Source organism: Pseudochaenichthys georgianus, chromosome 4, assembly GCF_902827115.2.
Source record: "Pseudochaenichthys georgianus chromosome 4, fPseGeo1.2, whole genome shotgun sequence".
In the NCBI taxonomy this organism is placed as follows: Eukaryota; Metazoa; Chordata; class Actinopteri; order Perciformes; family Channichthyidae; genus Pseudochaenichthys; species Pseudochaenichthys georgianus.
In genome coordinates this window covers 37,987,218-38,005,296 of record NC_047506.1, presented here as the reverse complement: position 1 = coordinate 38,005,296, position 18,079 = coordinate 37,987,218, and the positions used below count along the sequence as shown (strand labels likewise).

The window sequence follows — 18,079 nt, the reverse complement described above, 5'->3', positions numbered from 1 at the left end:
CTGTATACGCTCCTGTCCACCGACAGACTGTCAGGACATCGATCCCCTACTCATTTTAATGAAAGCGTATATTGACGGCTATAATGGAGCTCTATTGACATTGTGTCATTGTTAGCCTGCCTGGCTATCGTAAATTGGACTTCTGGTAGATAAAAAATACACAGTTCAACGAAAAATTCGGAATTTGTATTTACTGCTAGTCAAATGACAGTGAATGTTTTCACCCAAAAAGGGGCATTGCCATGACAGAGGGAAAGTACCCAGAAGGGTTTCTCTCATGGAAACAGCAAGAAGACAAAAGAATACAAACAACTGCAGAGGACGATTGCAGGTCAGGACTAACGTAAACAAATTAAGAAACACCACTGAAAAAGAAGCTAAGTGCTAATTGGCTACATTTGTTGATGTTGAAATGAAACACAGGCATCGCAGACAAACTGTGCTTTATATTAGACCTTTTATTAAACACAGTCCGGTGTCGTACTACGAACACTGCACACTTTAAAGACATGCCTACGTTTAGGAACTGTGTTTATGGCAGCCACCCATGAAAATACCTCCGCACAAAGTCAAATCAACTGTCTATAAATGTGTTCCGGACGCAGGTACTCGCCACTAAAAATGACAATAATACCACGATACAGCCGATGCTGAGAGAGACTGTATTTACCACAATAACTTGATCTAAACCGTATAGTATGATATCACTATGTGGCAAAAACCAGAAAAGATATCCTAAGGAGACGAAACAAGGTGCAAGCTCACATTCTCCCTGACAGACCGCCCATCTCTATGTATGCGTCTAGCTAAAAGAGGTTTCAGATAACTGGCTAGGCAAGATCAATGCACGGCAGTACAGTGCCTGAAGCTTATTACAGGCATAAATCAACCAATACATGTACAACTGTCTCCTGTGATTTAAAGCAACTGCATACACACTACACTGACATGCAACGTTGAGGCTCATTGATTTACAGCCACAGCTGCAGGGTGCACGGTAGTGAGTGCAGCAGCATGCAGTGCAAACTGCCAACATGCCTTTTCATTCTACGACTTGGGACACAGATGGAGGGTTTTTAGATCTTGTTGTTTGGTGTGTTTCAGGTTCGTATACAAAATATATGCATGTGTTGCCTCCACTGTGACATGTGTCCATGCTTTCATTTCCAAAAAGCTCTTTATTTGTCTCTTACTAAAGATAATCCCAGTAAGAGGTGCTTTTTTTCTCTTACAAAAGAAGCACCTCTTTTCACCCTCTGTCTGAAACCAGAGCCCAATATAAGCCGGAGTGGTACACAGTGGTGTCACTATGTTATAGAAGTAAACAAAGGAGTCCATTGGAGGCGTTTCAGGCAGGGGGCGAGTGATTTGGGAGTTTACACTTTGCAGACCATTTATATGCACAACACACTACAGGAAAGGGGACACCCCAAAAAACACAATAGGGCCTCTTTAAAACAAGCACACACAGTGATAAGAAGAATAATACAAAAACGAAATAAGTGATTGTCTCGTTAAAGAAAATGCTCTTGTCTTAAGAACAATATTAATATAAGCTGAATGTAAGAGGTGGTGAGAAATATTTCCTATAATAAATGATATTGATTTGTTTATGATATGCGTTAAGACTACACATAGGGTTTAGAGAACTGAGGAAATGATATAATCGACAAACTTAAAACCAAGATGGGAGTCTGAGTAGAAGCCTGAAACCTGCAGACTGTTGAGTCACAGATCAGAGACCCTCTGCTCAGATCCCCTCTGACAGCAGCAGTGCCCTGGAGGAGCATCACTGTGTAAACAGAGCTCTGCAGTTCCCTCCTCCACCATCCCACTGCAGTGGCGCTGTGGAGCCACCATCTGCAGCGAGAGCCTCTGTGTTTACAGTGTGGGAGAGCGGGAGAGCGGGATGGGAGAAGAGAAGGGATTCTCTGTCTCTGCATTTCTTCCCTCTCTTTCTCTCCCCTTGTGACTGCTGCCCGTGGCAAACTGGCCTTCACAGCAGATCTCAAATCAGCTCAACCAGGAAGAAATGGAGACACACAAAAACACAGGACAATTAAACATGCAGAAAATACTCTGTATTATTGTGACGTATTGGTTAAAAAACAACATTGAATTCATGATGAGAGAGGGAGGTGCCACCCTTCCAGTGTTTCCCACAGATCTGAAATATACTTGGGCGGGTGGTGGCAGCGGGCGAAGGGGGGTGCGCGGAGAAAAAAAAATGTGTTTAGGAACCTATCCATGTGATTTTTAGTGGGGGTCGATCTCAAATCATCTAGGGGGGTCCAGGGGCATGCTCCCCGGTAAGATTTAATTTTTTATTTTGGAGTTAAATGCATCAATCTGGTGCATTTTGAGGGGAAAAGAAAGAGACTAGATCTATGGAAACACCTATATTAAACAGAACTGTATACATTTCAATAATCATAAAATCATGGCAATAACCAATAACATACCATTTTCAATATGAAAAAAACACTGAAACTTGTTTATTAATTTATTTTTGGTTCATTTATAGTTGTGAGTGTGTCTGTGCTCCTGAATCAGCCTCTCCTGTCTCCCTCCTCTCCCCCCTGCTCCTCTTTGAGGCAGCAGCAAAGACTAGTTTTCTCTCAACAAGTTTTAAAAGTGTATCTTACCTTTTTTCACCTAGTTAACTTTTTATTTATTTATTAATGCATATTTTACTAATCACATTACATTTCATTTAGCTGAGGCTTTTATCCAAAGCAACTTATAATGACCGATTACAGGGACATTCTCCCCGGAGTAACTAAGGGCTAAATGCCTTACTCAAGGGCACACTAGTGGTGGTGTTCCTGGCGGGATTTGAACTCACAGCCTTCCGATGTTCAGCCAACCTCACTATCCATTAGACCAATCACTACCCTCTCAAATAAAAATATGTGTTTACATAAATGGTGACCAAACCGTTTGAGACCCACTGAGAACTTAGACTAAGTGAACTATCTAAACACTCAGAGAGTCCTTTACCTCACCTGAGCTGAGGTTATCCCGAGCTTGAATGACACACAGAGACCAATCAAGGGCTTTGATTTATGATCTGTATGACAGTGGCCATGTCGGGAGGCCACATCATGTGGACAGCCAGTCACCCTGTGTGAGGCAGGCCACTTAACAGGCCAGAAGGAGGCGAGATCAGAGCAAGGAAGCGAGGGATCATTGTCCACAATCGATCGCAGATGGCGTCGTGGTCACGGACAAATTAAAAAAAAATTATATACATTTTTTTTATAAAAAAAGATATATATATACTTGGGCCCAAGTATAGTCTATGTGTGGGAAACCCTGCCTTCACAATTTGAAATCAATATCACTACGTCAATCATATTTGCTTGGTCATCAGCTGGCCTACATAATTCATTAACCCAAACACCGGCTAATGAAACATCCAATCAAAAGCTTCAGCTCACTCAGAGGTGTGAGGAAAACATAACACCTCATCAATATGCGGTAATGCGCTACCTGCTGTCACAACACATTTCACTTTGTATCAATCAAGTGTTCTTCTTAGCAACTCATTAATAACATGCACAACTTATATGAACACATTAGGAGAGTGGACAAGGGAGCGCTTGTTTTCACTGCCTTGTATACACCAAATGCAGGTTTATTAGGAAGACGGTCACTGAATACAAAATATCATAATGTATTTATCTGCTAAGCCTTATCATGGACACAATTCTGCAATAAAATGCGTATGACACTGCATCAGCTAAGTATTTTATGACAACATGCACACATACTAAACTAACCTCCGTTAACACATTATTTATGTGCGGTAGTATGTGCATGGCCATTATTTTTCAAATAATATAAGTATGCACCAGACTGAAGAACTTTTCATTATGTGTGATTAGTGCTGCGTACCTGGACTCACATTCAGGTTCAGGTCCGCACTCAAGTCCAGAGGTTCAGGTTCCGGACCTGAACCCATGTCTTGTGTCAAGTTGTGTGAGTAACTAAAGTGAACATATTGTGAGCTAATTATCAATTGAAAATTAACTCATAATCAACTCAAATTCAAACTCATCAGGTTTATTGTGCTCCCTTCCAACTTGTGTCTACATTTCTCTACAAAGTACAAATGTAAAAAAAAAAAACGTTTTGCCACTTAGTCTACAAATGACTTATGACAGCAACTACAGTGAACTACTACAAAGTTCAAACATGTATTTCATTTACCAAACTAAAGTAACCAAATAGTTCCTGAGCTGACTGAACGTTGCTGAAAGGTAGAGTGTAGAGTAGACTATACGCATTACACTGTTACACACCTACTGTACAGTATACACTGTAGTGACTGTACAGTCAGAGTGTACTGTACTGTCTGTACACCATGTCTTTTCTACAACTCTACATGTGTACATTATACAGTACATACATAGTGATGTACATACATACCGTTAGAAAAAATCAATGTTGATATGGCGTAATTTGAATTAAATACACTATTTAATTTAAATCAGTTTTATTCTGAAAAAACCTGAAGTTCACACTATTAACTTAAAGGTGGGGTAGGTAATTTCGGAGAAACCAGCTCAAGTGCGCTAGAATTTGAAAATACACAGCCGGAACACATCTGCCACTTCCTTACAGAGCCCCTCCTCCAACACACACAAACACATGACCAATGAGGGCACGAGATACATTTGTGCACAGATGGAAGGCTGACAGGCAGGTAGGCCATCCAGTTATTTTAGCCGGGCCGGCTAAAATGATTGGTCGTACTTTTTACAGTACTACGGCTTCCACAGATGACATTTTTGTATGGATTTTTTGTCAAAGCATTTAAGATATTCATTGCTATCGGGATGTTAAGAGCATCCCATGGAATATAGCAAAATGTGTATCTCGAGCCGGTTTCTCAAACTTACCTACCCCACCTTTAATACTTGTATTCTGAAAATGCTTCACTTCCGGTTAGCATTAGCATGTGGCGAAATGCTACGTTTTCAAACCGTGAATCGAAGGTGAAATGACATGTGATGTTGTACTCTGAGCACACTGGGATTAGCACTCATTTATTGATGCTGAATAACATTTATCAGGGAATGTTTAAATAACCACAGACACCAGAATGATGTAATTTAGCAACATAAAAAGGCAGGAATTGCATTGGACCCGCCCCCCGACGACGCAAGCCAAGAATTGATCTCTTCTACCTGCTGACCTGGGCTGACGGGAGATGAAGAGAGCGCCTCCTTTTGCAATTTCATTTGTACACCACCGCATCTTTTGTGTAATTAAATGATGTTAACTTTTATAAGGGGAGGTTTTAGATTGTTTAGAACAAAAAGGAGAATATACGTATAAGTGCTAGTTTTTTTGCGAGTCCAAGTCCAAGTACCGGTTCCCGACGTTCCGGTTTTAACCGGACTTGAACCGAAACGTTTTACAAGTCCAGTACCGGTTCGGCGTACCGGTACGCAGCACTATGTGTGTTAAATGGCAACCGGGAAAATAAAACCCTATTTTAAACCCTGAAGAGGAAACTGCCACACACTGCTACGTCTCACTGCACCATGTGTGTTCTTGTGTGTCCCCCCCCTCTCTGTGATAATAATATCCTCTGTGTAGGTTTCATGTCCTTTGAAGACTGTGCTGCATCAATACGTAAGGAAGACCCAAGCTGTGGCTGCTGCTGCTCTCATTCTACTCCGCAGGTGGAGAAATGGGGCTCATTCCTATTTAAAGGATCTGCCTGAGACCAGATGGTGAGCCTATTCTAAGAAATGAGATGCAGGCAGAGGGTAGGGATGATTTAAGGCATTATTTCACAGTCTCTTACATTAAAACACATCATCTAATAGTCCTGAACCCCATTAACTCACACATACAAACTGTTGCCACAATCAGGCAAAAGACGACACAAATAGGAATAGAAACTCAATGTGGTTAACCGTAAGCTTGCAGCACCCAAGATCTTTGGGTGTAATCTTAGAAAAAAGTACTGCAAATGTGCAAAATATCAATCAAAACATAGACTCGTACTACGAAAATGTGCATGTGGTGACAGCAACATTGTTACTCATTTAAGAAGGTGGTGTGTTTTTTTATAATAATGATACAGGGGGTCTCTTTTCGGTACTATAAACTAGGGCTGCTCGATTATGGCAAAAATCATTATCTCGATTATTTGGGTCAATAATTGATATCACGTTTATTAAAAACGATTATCCATTTACTTTGAAAACATCCATTTATTTAAAAAAAATGGAACAGTATGTTTTTAACAGTTGATTACCCTGAACTTTAAGCATAATTCAACTGAAAAACCAATAATAAAAAAATAATAATAATAATTTTTTTAAAAATCGTTTTATTTCGATTACGTTGTTTTCGTAATCGTTGCAAGCCAAAATCGTATTACGATTAAAATACGATTAATTGAGCAGCCCTAATATAAAGTCTTTAGTATCTCTAAAGGGAGCTTTGTGAAGTCTGAGAAATGTGCTCGGCTGATGTCACTGTCAGGCTTGATTGGTCCGTTTGTCATTTCCTATCGTGTACTTGTGTTGGTGTGGCAGAGGACTATCTAATAAAAGCAGTCCAACTCTTAGAAATCTGGTTCTTAGTCAGCACTTATTTGAGGAAGTGAGGACATATTGAAGTTTTTTGCTACTAATATCTCCAAACTCGTCTATACATCAATATACAATCATTACAAGTTTAACCATATTGGAACAAGGCAATACTTTTGCTCCTGAGCACCTCTCATTGGTTACTGTCTGTTACACAAGGATGGAACATAGTTTAGAGACGAAAGGGTTGTTTTACATGGAGCCAAGCTAATAGAAAGCACCAGAGAATAACCCACGTGTATCATGATTGCATTTTGGCCAACGTGTTTTGCCTCCTTTGCCCTCCACACGGGCTAATGTCAGTACCAGCATGCAACCAACGCCTGCACAAACATGACTGGCCATAATACTCAGACCAGAAGGGGAATCAAAACACTTCTGACACTTAAATCCTTTCCCGTTGCCTGCATATCCTGCAGTCATAAACAGATATCTATATTGCATTACACATTTAAGCGTTGTTGCTGAACTGTAAACCCCATTCAAATTGTGTTTTTATTCCACAGTGCAGTTGTGTGAGGCACAATGACAAGGGAGTTGTGTCTCCCCTCCCCCTCTCCATGGTTACTGCTCTCTTAGAGAGATTGCGTTGGCAGGCGTAGCTCTGCCTCACATGGCCTGTGTTGGGTCAGTGAGGCTGTCTGTCAGTGACAGATGGTAGCATGTAGGCAGTGCCAGCTAGCTCTGCTTGATGAGCAGCTCAACCTGCTGTAGGCAGCACGTGTGCATCTGAAGGCAGCAGGTCCATCAGCAGCGGCTATCTCAGACATCGCCCCAGTCACAAGTCCAATCACTTAAAGAATCTCTTTACAAGGTGAAGTCTGCTGCGTGAATCAGGAACATGGTTATTGGTTGCTTTGCATTTCAAATAGTGGGACTGGATATCACACGAAATACAGCAGAACAGATGCAGGTGGAGCTGCAATACCAAGTAAAAGCATCATGTTACAGGGGTACACGAGGTAACATCAAGATGTTTGCTAAATAGAGCAGTTTCTTTAGTCAAACGGCTGACTCAGTCAAAAAGACCTGTCATTTCTCTACAAGCCCTCTGTGAGCTATATGAACATTATTGAACAATTGGTAGGCAATGGGGCCGGATGTTGGTGTTGCATGTGATCTGGGTTCTGTCCGAATTGGCCAATCAGGTTTGAGCGGGCTTTAGTCGACAAAACACAAAAACGGGTAAGTCGCATTGCCTGAAATGTAATCAAAGAATTAGCGATGTTAATAATAAACAGTTTGATTGATTCAAAAATATATACATGGTTTCCACAAATGGAAAATGCAATGCAAGAAACTACAGAGAGGTTCATATTTAGCCTATGCTATCAACATGTTTATTGAAACATTAGGCTTGGCTGACGAAACGGTTCATTGCAGCATGACAATACTGACATTAACAGCCTAAGAATCAGTTGAACAAGGACATTATACTTCATGACAGTGACACTTATCCTAATGTGTCAGACTTGACATGTTTTAGATGATTTTTGATGGATATACAAGAGTTACATCTCATATCACCCAACAGAGGCTAATGAATTGATTCCATACAAAGTCTCAACTCGTTGAAGACGTCCCAGATTAAGGCCTGTTGCAGTTGTTGAGTGGTTTTATTGTAGTAAGCTCGTAATCCACATAGCCTCTAAGAACCCGATGAGCTTCTCTTTCCTGTTGCCAGTGCCACACACAGGCTGAGCTGATGTATTGACAGCTGGACGTATTAGGTGACTTATTGAGCGAAGCTGGAGTCTGGGGTTAGAATAAGGTGTGGTGTACTCTAGGGCTGCTCGATTATGGCAAAAATCATAATCTCGATTATTTGGGTCAAAAATTGTAATTGTGATCATTAAATGCGATTATTCATTGACTTTGAAAACCTCCATTTATTGGAGAAAAAAACCAGTTGATTACCCTGAACTTTAAGTTTAATTCAACTGAAAAACCAAAACAAAATCTCTCTAAAGAATGGGCTAGAAAAGGGTGGTGGGGACTACTCAGGGTTATTAAGTTAACCAATGTAGCTGGAAAGCTAACTGCTAACTTGCTAGAAAATGCTAGCATTAGTTAGTCGCTATATATCTCGTTCTTTGTGCTGTGCCGTGTACTCTGTTCTAGGGCTGTGCAATCATAATTGTAATATTGTAATACTGTACATCAAAGTTTTCTTTACCTGGTTTTAAAAGCTGCATTAAAATAAAGTAATGTCATTTGAATAACTCAAAAGGATGGAATAGTTCTGTTCTATCATTTGCCTTTGTCTCACCCACAGCCTTCAGAACCTGATACATACGATTATTTATTAGACATTAAGGAATGCATTTCAAAGTAGAGCCTGACAGTAAGTGTTTGCCATATTTCTGGATGTAGATAAATGAAAATGGCGCCATAGAAAATGGTAACGCGTGCTTTGTCACTCATGTCTGGTCTATATTTAAATATCTTCGCTCCGTTCCTCTGATTCTTCTGCTCTCTGGACTGAAGAGGCTTCGAGCATCAGGGTTAAGCAGGGACCAATGTTACGCTTTCTTTTGGACACACTAGAGAAATGTCTCAAATATTTGTGGTGTGTTTTCCGAATGGGGGCTACAAAGGAAGAGGTGTAGCATACACGCTGAAGTGAATCAATACTGTGGGCTGAATCGTTTTCAAACAAAGACTTCTTTCTTCTCTATTTTCCACACAGGCCAAACCAGGCAACATGTTTCTAAAGATTCCTGCATTTCAAGAGAAATGTGATACTCTGCAACCAGCAGGAAAGTGTAGTGAGTCATTTTGTCTTGCTCCCAAGGTCATGAAAGTCCTTTAACATGTGTAAGATAATAGAATGAGTCCGTGTGAGTTGTTGGGGGGGAAAGGTTTCTGCAGGGCACAAACAAACTGGTTTGTTGTTTATCTTTCATTCCTACCCTAAAGACCTCTGATTTAAATTCCGTTTGAAGATACTGCAAAAGAAAGCAAGCAAGCCGACTACGTTCCATTCACAGAACAATAACACACAAACAACTATTTAGAATCAAATCACACACCAACAGACCAATGTTTGACATCACTCGTTCCCTTTTGTCTATCTGTGTGTTAAAGATTATCACAAATGATCATTCATTCTTGTGAAACCAGAATTCTTTAGAATGTTATCAAAAGTACACCGTGATTAATTGACATATCAAAACTGCATTTGTAAAAGGCAACTTGTTTTTCAGAATACCATACTTAATAATGTATTGTGGCTGTGCAGAGATCAAGCCTACAAATCCAGATTCTGCATATTACCATACAGAACATCGTTGGTACAAAAACATTTCATAATGATCATTTAGAAATATGTTTCAATGAAAATGAGAATAAAGATGCTTAAATGGTCTATCAAATAGTCATAGTATCAGAAAGATGACCGCAATGAAAAATGACTCCAAATAGTTCAGTATTCACTTCCCGTGCTTTACGCAGACATTGCTTCATTCTTAGTTTCTCTTCTGTTATGAAAGTGAGAACTAGTGCTTATAGGCTATGCAAGTGAAGCAGAGTCCTGCACGGGTCTGATTTTCAAGACCCGCACCCGCGACGTGCAATACCGAACCCGCCCCCCGCACATATTGGCAATTAGTTCCGCGACCCGACTAGGGTTGCCAGAAACTGACCATGATCAAAATCGATTATTTGGCAGCCCTGGCGAATAATAATCGATTATTCTTGTTGTTATGTTTTACCCAGAACCGAACCCGGAAAAAGGCGTTTGAAAAAATACCACCCGCGAATCACCTTTTTTGCGGGTCACCCGTCGGGTACCCGATGCAGGACTCTGAAGTGAAGTACACACTGGGTGACTGAGAACACAGCGCTGACTTAAAGCATCATGAATGAAATAAACAAAGCAGAGCTGAGACTGTACAGTGAGGAGAACAAAGCCTTCCATATGGCTGACGTTAACAAAGCCTGCTGCCAAATGGGGGGGAGCAGCAGCGTCGGTGTCACAGAAAAACATCTTGCTTCAACCAGAAACCAAGTGAGCAATGTCACCAAGTCAGGCAGAAAGACCTTGGCTGTCCAAGTGTAAATAAACATGAGCATCGCCATGGAGACTGGTAGCTTCTGTGGGGGCTTTCCTGCATTGTACACTGAACTGCTGTGCAGTTCACAGGAAGTCTGCTGGATCCTTTAACGGTTGAAAACAGGAAGTCTGCAATGCTCTTCTAATGAGATTCAAACTGCGGCTTTCAAACTTTCTCCCAATCATGGACGGGTACAAAAGCAAAGAATAAACTTCAAACATGTTTGTAGGGAGAGAATGGGGATACAGGAAGCAACGGGGTTAATGGGAAATTTGGTTCGAATGGCACCAACAATGACTCTTTTCTGTTAAAGAGACTCTAACCTTGATCTGAACCAACTGTGTGGCGTATTCTACCAATTAGCCAGGTGCAGTCCACGTACTGGGATCAACAGCTGCTAGCAGCTAACAGGGAATAAACGTGTCTGACTGGAGAAGCAGTAGAGAACCGTGTTCCTGTTTACATCCTTGTGCATGATAATACACATAATATGCACGACATTTCCTTTTTAAATGTGAATCGCAATGTCAACTTGTGTGATAAAAACATGGCAGAAGACTGAAAGCAACAGAAAAGCAGAGCTAAGCATATAACAATACCTGCTAATCAGCGACGTGCAGTCAGGGGAGGCAGAGCCTCACCTGTCATACTCCAATGTAACGGAAAAACAACTAAAGAAAAACTAAGAGGATCCATTTCACTGTCTGCATTTGGTACGGACAGGTAGGACTTCAATTCTGCCTCTATTGCTTCTTTTAGGGATGGAGAAGCAGATGTGCCAGCTGCAGTTACAGCAGAGGTCTTCAAAAAGCTGGCCAGTGTTTTCTTAGCTTTCTTTTTGTGGGGGCCCTGGTTTGCTTCTGCCTCAAGGCTCTGTGATGTGGAGGTACATGAAGATGCTGCGGGACACTGTGCTTGTACAGTGACAGTCAGCAAGGACTCAAGCTCAGACACAGCTCTGGCTTGTATCTTCTCTAAGTTGTCACTGTCAATGTACTTTCTTTTTAACCTTGGATCAACAAGTGAAGCCATATCCAGCAGTTCATCAGTTTTGGGATCCTTGTATTTGTCAGTGAGGTAGTTGAGAATGGTCATCTTCATTTCTCCTGAGAGGTCAGTGTCGTCATCATCCGCTTTTAAGAGGTGTTCTTTGAACAGGTGAAGCACTGGCTTTACATAAGACACACTCACATAGTCCTCACCTAAAAAGAACTTCTTTTTTTTCTAGTCAGGATTTTTTTATATCACGATAGATACGATATCTCTGAAAAAGCATATCGTGGAGACCTAATATCGTCACGACGATATATATCGTCATATCGCCCACCCCTAATTCCAATCACTTTTTATAGTCAAAATCAGCAAATTCGCCGAGCTCCGCTACAACTACGGGTAGCGATGAGAAGTGAGGCTGGGACGAGCTCTGCCTCTCGTAAGCCCACAGTAACTGGCTGGAGCGTGGGCACTAATGTAGCGCGGGCACTTATTTTGTGAGCGCGCTCAAGCCAGCTACTGTGGGGTAAGGTGAGGCTCAGATGAGATCTGCCTCACCTCAGAATGCGTCATCCCACAGAAACTGGCTGGAAAGCGGACCCTAAGCGCATGCCTGCACCATCTCACTGTGTGTCACCAATGTAATGTTTGTAGATCCCTTTATTACATTTACCCTCACCATCCATAGTCTCTAAATAACTTGTTTCACGTATATATGATATTTAGGCTCGCTGGTCTCATCATACAACGGCAATGAACAAAGCACCAGGGGAGGCAGCCATAACCTCTGCCACACTGAAGGGGGCGCACGTGAGCCCACAGGTTCTTGTTGCTACTGTTATTCTACGCAGAGACGGTAGACGCAAACGACAAACTAGACTTTTTAAACTAGAGAGATAAGGAGGACTTTTACAAAAAAGTAATAGAGATTGTTGTCCAGAAGGATAGCATGGACTTCATCTTCAAGTCAAGGTAAGACCACCATTGTAATGAAAATGGGATCTTACTTAGAAAGAACAATCCAATATTTAGATTTCGGGTATCCTTTTGTTGAACAGTCTGTTTAAAATGAATCGAAGCATCAGACTAAAAAAGCTTTTGAAAATAACCGAATATTTCGATAAAGGTCAAAATATAATATTTGTAAATCTGACTCTGAAAGAGTCAGTGCCTCACCAGCCATGAACCTCACCGCACGTCACTGCTGCTAACGTATCACTAGTATGTATAATGTACGTTATTGCAATATTCAACGTTATTGTATATATACCTCATAAAACAAACCACACCAACATTAAAACAACAACTTTACCAACTCAACTATCAATATGGATCATAGCAAATCTACCACAGGTTGGAAAACGTGCTTCTTTTCGTCTTCTGTTCTTAGTAAAACATCAGCACTGAAATGCATTGTATGTCGATGTTTTCAACATCCTGAGAACCACCCATGTGCATTCTTTTGAATATCCACCATGACATCATATCTGCAATACCAAATATTCATGTATAGGTTTTTCATTGATTTATACATGGTATAAGCTAAAAGGAAACCTTTTACGTGTAAGCCACCGACTGCCCAGGACATCAAAGAAGCACCTCGTAAATAACATAACAATCGCAATTTAAAACTATAATGTAATCTTACTTTCTGCATATTTATTCACCCGGTCTTCTGCTCTCTGGACTGAAGAGGATTCGAGCATCAGGGTTAAGTAGGGACAAATGTTACGCTTTCTTTTGGACACACTAGAGAGACATTTCTAAAATACGTGTGTGGTGTGTTTTCCGAATGGGGGCACACACTGGAAGAGGAGCAGCATCCAAGCTGAAGTGAATCAATACTGTGGGCTGAATCGTTTTATAACAAAGACTTCTTTCTTCTCTATTTTCCACAAAACAACACGCAAATAAAACAAAACTATCAATAAATCAAGCAACATGTTTCAAAAGATTCTGGCACTTGAGGAGTAATGTGTGACAAAGTAACAAAGAAGCACCTCGCAAATAACATAACAAAGGACATTTTTCAAAAGTCTAATGTCATCTAGATAGATAGAGACAGATGTAAGGGACATATCAGAATTGTTTCTAAGAGCGAACAACAAACTTTAGAAACAAACATCAAGCTAACTGTTGGTAGGCAGGTTTATATGTGACAGAGGGATCACTCACCACAGTAGTAGGTCTGTATGCCCCACCAGTATGTTCAGTCAGGGCCTTGTACCATGGGCTCAGAACCTGCAGCAACAAGAGAGTGGACCGTTAGAGGCTCGATAGGATGAGAGACATTCAAACTATGTTGGTTAACACGTAGGACATCTGTTGCATACTAATGTCCGAGGTCATGTTTCCAAAACACATGTTTCAGGGTTTCTGTGCAATGTGACTGTACAAGACCTGTACATTAAAAGAATATTCAAAACAGTAAAGCTTTCTCCTGATCTCTAAATGCAAGTGGATGCTACAGAGCATCGTCGTACACTTTTTAAAATATATAATTTGGTTTTTTCCACCAAAATCCAGACCTTTTTTTTGCCAGAACGTTTTTCAATTGAGAAAATATGTGCATGAATAAAACATGTGTACAAAACAGATCTTCATTGATCCTCTCATACCATTTCATTCATTGATCGTTGTTGATGATAATGTGTTAATACAAGTAATAATATTGCAGCAAAAGGCATGGAAGATGAGGGCTGTGATAGGGGAACCATGTGGAAACAATGCAGATTATAAAGTCTTAAAAAATAAGCTTTGGAAAAGAGGAAGAAAATGAAAAATGATTTATTGTGAGACACGCTAAACAGGCTGATTTCATTGCATGTGTCACATACTTGGGTGACTTGGGGGCTTAGAGATACTTCTGAATAGAGATGTCCCGATCCGATCACGTGATCGGGGATCGGAGCCGATCACGTGATTTTCAAAAGATCGGGGATCGGGAGAAAAAAATCGGGGATCGGGATTTTTTTTTTTCTTTCTTTTTTTATAATTTTTTTTTTTTTTTTAAATGTTACAAAACAAAAATTACCATGTTCACGTCTTAAAGTCATCCTGAGGACTTAGTTTTGGTTTAAAATTACACAACATCATGTATGTGTTGCTTTCTTTGGGCTTGTTTTCATAGACCTGGTTGCTTATTTCTCTGAAATCTGGCAACAGAGTGGGCGCAGTGTCTAATAGTAGCAGTAAGCTAACGAGAGGCTACGTTCAGCTGGTGACTCGGGAGTCGGGACAGAGAAAATGTCAGGAGTTTGGAAGTATTATAAAATTGAAAGCGAAGGCAGTGTAACAGCCAGATGCAATGTTTGCAAGGCGGAGGTTCCGCGTGGTGGAAAGAACAGAGCTACGTTCAACACGACCAATCTAATACGCTACCTGAGAAACAAACACCAACAACAACACGGCGAGTACACAGCGGCCACTCAGGTAACGGTACTGAAACAACCGACACTTTCAGAGACTTTTAAAAGGAAAGAGAAACTGCCCCAGAACAGTGAAAAGGCCAAACAAATAACTAGATAGCTGAATTCATCGCATTGGATGACCAGCCGTTATCTGTTACCTTTTTTTTTTCTTAATGCATTGCATAAAGATCGGATCGGGAAAAATCGGTATCGGCAAATTGTCAAAATCAAATGATCGGAATCGGATCGGGAGCAAAAAAAGGTGATCGGGACATCCCTACTTCTGAACCTAACTCATCAAAATGTAATATCATCTCCATGCAGCGTCAGCCAGCAGTACATGGGGACTGAATGGTCTAACCATGTGACTGACACTCATTGAGAAACGTGAACAATGGTTCACCTCTTCAGTGTGAGGACAGACGGGGGCCACAGCAAACTATTAAACCATGATCACTGTGGACATTCACAGCAGATGGCCTTGTGTAATGTAAAGCAATACGCTGCAAAAACCTTGCAATCAACACTGACTTTGTGAAGCCTATAATGTCCTATTTTTGGTTGTACTGCGATTCAATTCTGTGGTGATTATTAAGGCTGCATACTGAGGCGGTGTTAGAGTGGTGATTGCATAATGCTGAGAAGTGCTATTTCCTGACCTTGATTCCTTGTACTCGTCCTTTCAGCTGCTCCCCTCTCTAACAGTCCTAGTGCACTGATAATGTTCCCACAAAGAGAACAGGAGTAGTTGGGTGTGGCCAGAGTGTTTATGGTTGCCGAGGGCTTGCTGGAGAACACGTCAGTGGCATGACAGGAATGAGGCTTGTCTCACAAAATAAAATGACACTTGTTTGACTTAGATTTGAGGGCATGGCTTGAGCATGATGTAATTATGTTATCTATCACATTCGCTAACCTGTCTGTCTTTAAATTCTTTAAACAGCTCTGGATGCCGGTCGGCGGGTGCTTAGCCAAGTCTGATGTGTTGGCTCCCTTGGTTTGCAGGGATCTACAACATGTCTCACAGACAGGCCTCGTGGTGTCCGTAGGCTTGCCCTCACTGTCAGAGATATCGCTCAAATACTTCCAAATTTCGCTTCTGGCGTCTTTTTTTTCAACAAGCCGAGGCGCAGCGGCAGCTGCACTCCCACTTGCAGCCATGCTTCTCGTTTTCTCACATGCTCTGGCAGCTAGGGTTAGCCTAACCCTATTAAAACGGCGCTTTCTCACCGGAGTACTTTTCCCCGTCATTCTTAAAGTACCGATACTAATGAAACAGAGGAATCGTACCGTTTTTAACGGTAGGGTATCGCGGTACCTTTCAAGTATCGGTACACCGTGCAACACTACTTTGAACTCACGTTACACTGATCATTTTGTTTATTTAAATATATGGAAGTAAATAAATCGTCCAAGGAAGGCAAATAAATCAGCGCATACAGAGCTTTATTTGGATGGTTTTTAACGTGTGAGTCAAGAAGCGGATCCCTGTTGACGTGGCACAGTTTTAGATATCCCACAAGAATGGGCCACGACATAGTCAAAGACTCCGGACCGCTGGAATAACTGATGTTAAAGACGCATCGCTGACTGGAATCCCGGTTTTTGAGATTTGTGAATGGAAGAAGGATACTCCGTGGACAGAGCATAAGGATAGCGCAACGATCACAGTTTGAGAAAAAGTTTTTAGAGAGTACTTGTCCATGGACAAGTGAGTTTGGTAATTTACTTGTCCGAATACATTTTTCACTTGTCCAGAATGGACAAAAATTGGGGCCACTGGAATCTTCTTCTTCGTCATCGTATTTTACATTTCCCCACGGTTTACGTAAGTGAGCGGTAAGATTTTACTGCATCACACATAGGGTTGGGTATCGTTTGGATTTTAACGATTCCGGTTCTGCTTTTCGATTCCGGTTATTTTTGGTTCTCGATTCCGGTTATTTTTGGTTCTCGATTCCGGTTCGTTGAGAGGGTAAAAATAAGTCCCATGACAAACTGGGAGAAAAATATATTTATGAAAACATTAAGTCAAATCTGTATTCCTATTTACAAATCACTTCATACTGTTGAATTTCTTACGGTTATTGAATACAATTATATAAAAATAATCTATGCATTGTTTAGTTAGTTCCAAGTGGTGCAGTTTGAGAATGTACAATTGGCCCAGTGTCCTCTGATGTTACACTGCAACCTGCCTGTGAGACAGAGTCCAACCACACATGTCCAACACATAGGACATAACCTAATAATAATAATAATAATAATTAGGGATGCACGATATTGGTTTTTTGAAACCGATACCGATACCGATAACTTCCTGCTTCTCAAGACCGATACCGATAACAAAAAAAAAAATTACGCCACTAATTATTTTAACGCGATTAACGCATGTGTATTTTTTTACCTCGGCCGCCCCGTAGTTTCAGAGCGCATCGAGTTTAAAATACCATCTACAAGCTGATGCTGACAGCCCCGCTCCTGCCGCCCGCTTGTGGCAGTCCACGCTTCCACGCTCACCGGCAGGCACCGACTGGCCATCTGGAGGACCGGGAGGGTGTGTGTATGTGTGGCCCGAGCGAGCGAGAGAGACCTTACGCGCATTGTTGTTGTTAGCATCTGGTGCTAGCTAGATGCGCTAACGGATATAAGGAGCTGTTTAAATGAAAACAGAGGAGCGACATTTCGCCACAACTGCGCCGAGCACTTGACTTTATGCAGGAAGCAGACAGCGGGACATTGTACGAAAAGTCAGCACACTCAGCAACATGATTGCAGCGTCCAGGCAGCTCCGGTTCGAGCATATGCCTTGAGTTGCACATTGCTCCAACGCGTGCGCGCAGACACACACACACACACACACACACACACACACACACACACACACACACACGCACACACACACACACTTTGTATTGCATTATTGTCTTCGTACGCTTTTAACACACCATCGTAGCGATGGCGATGTTTCAGGTGACTGATCAGGTTCGAAGTATTAGGGAGCGCTGGA

The 18,079-nt window shown here is 41.4% G+C and overlaps 1 protein-coding gene across 1 annotated transcript in view; it reads right to left on the bottom strand.

The window, feature by feature from the left end:
* Window positions 1–18,079, bottom strand: part of tbl1xr1a (TBL1X/Y related 1a) — a 55,790-nt gene that overhangs the window by 15,376 nt on the left and 22,335 nt on the right. The window contains exon 2 of the mRNA XM_034080553.2: window positions 13,835–13,900. The gene's annotated coding sequence lies outside the window, so the exon portion shown is untranslated. The remainder of the gene's footprint in view (window positions 1–13,834; window positions 13,901–18,079) is intronic.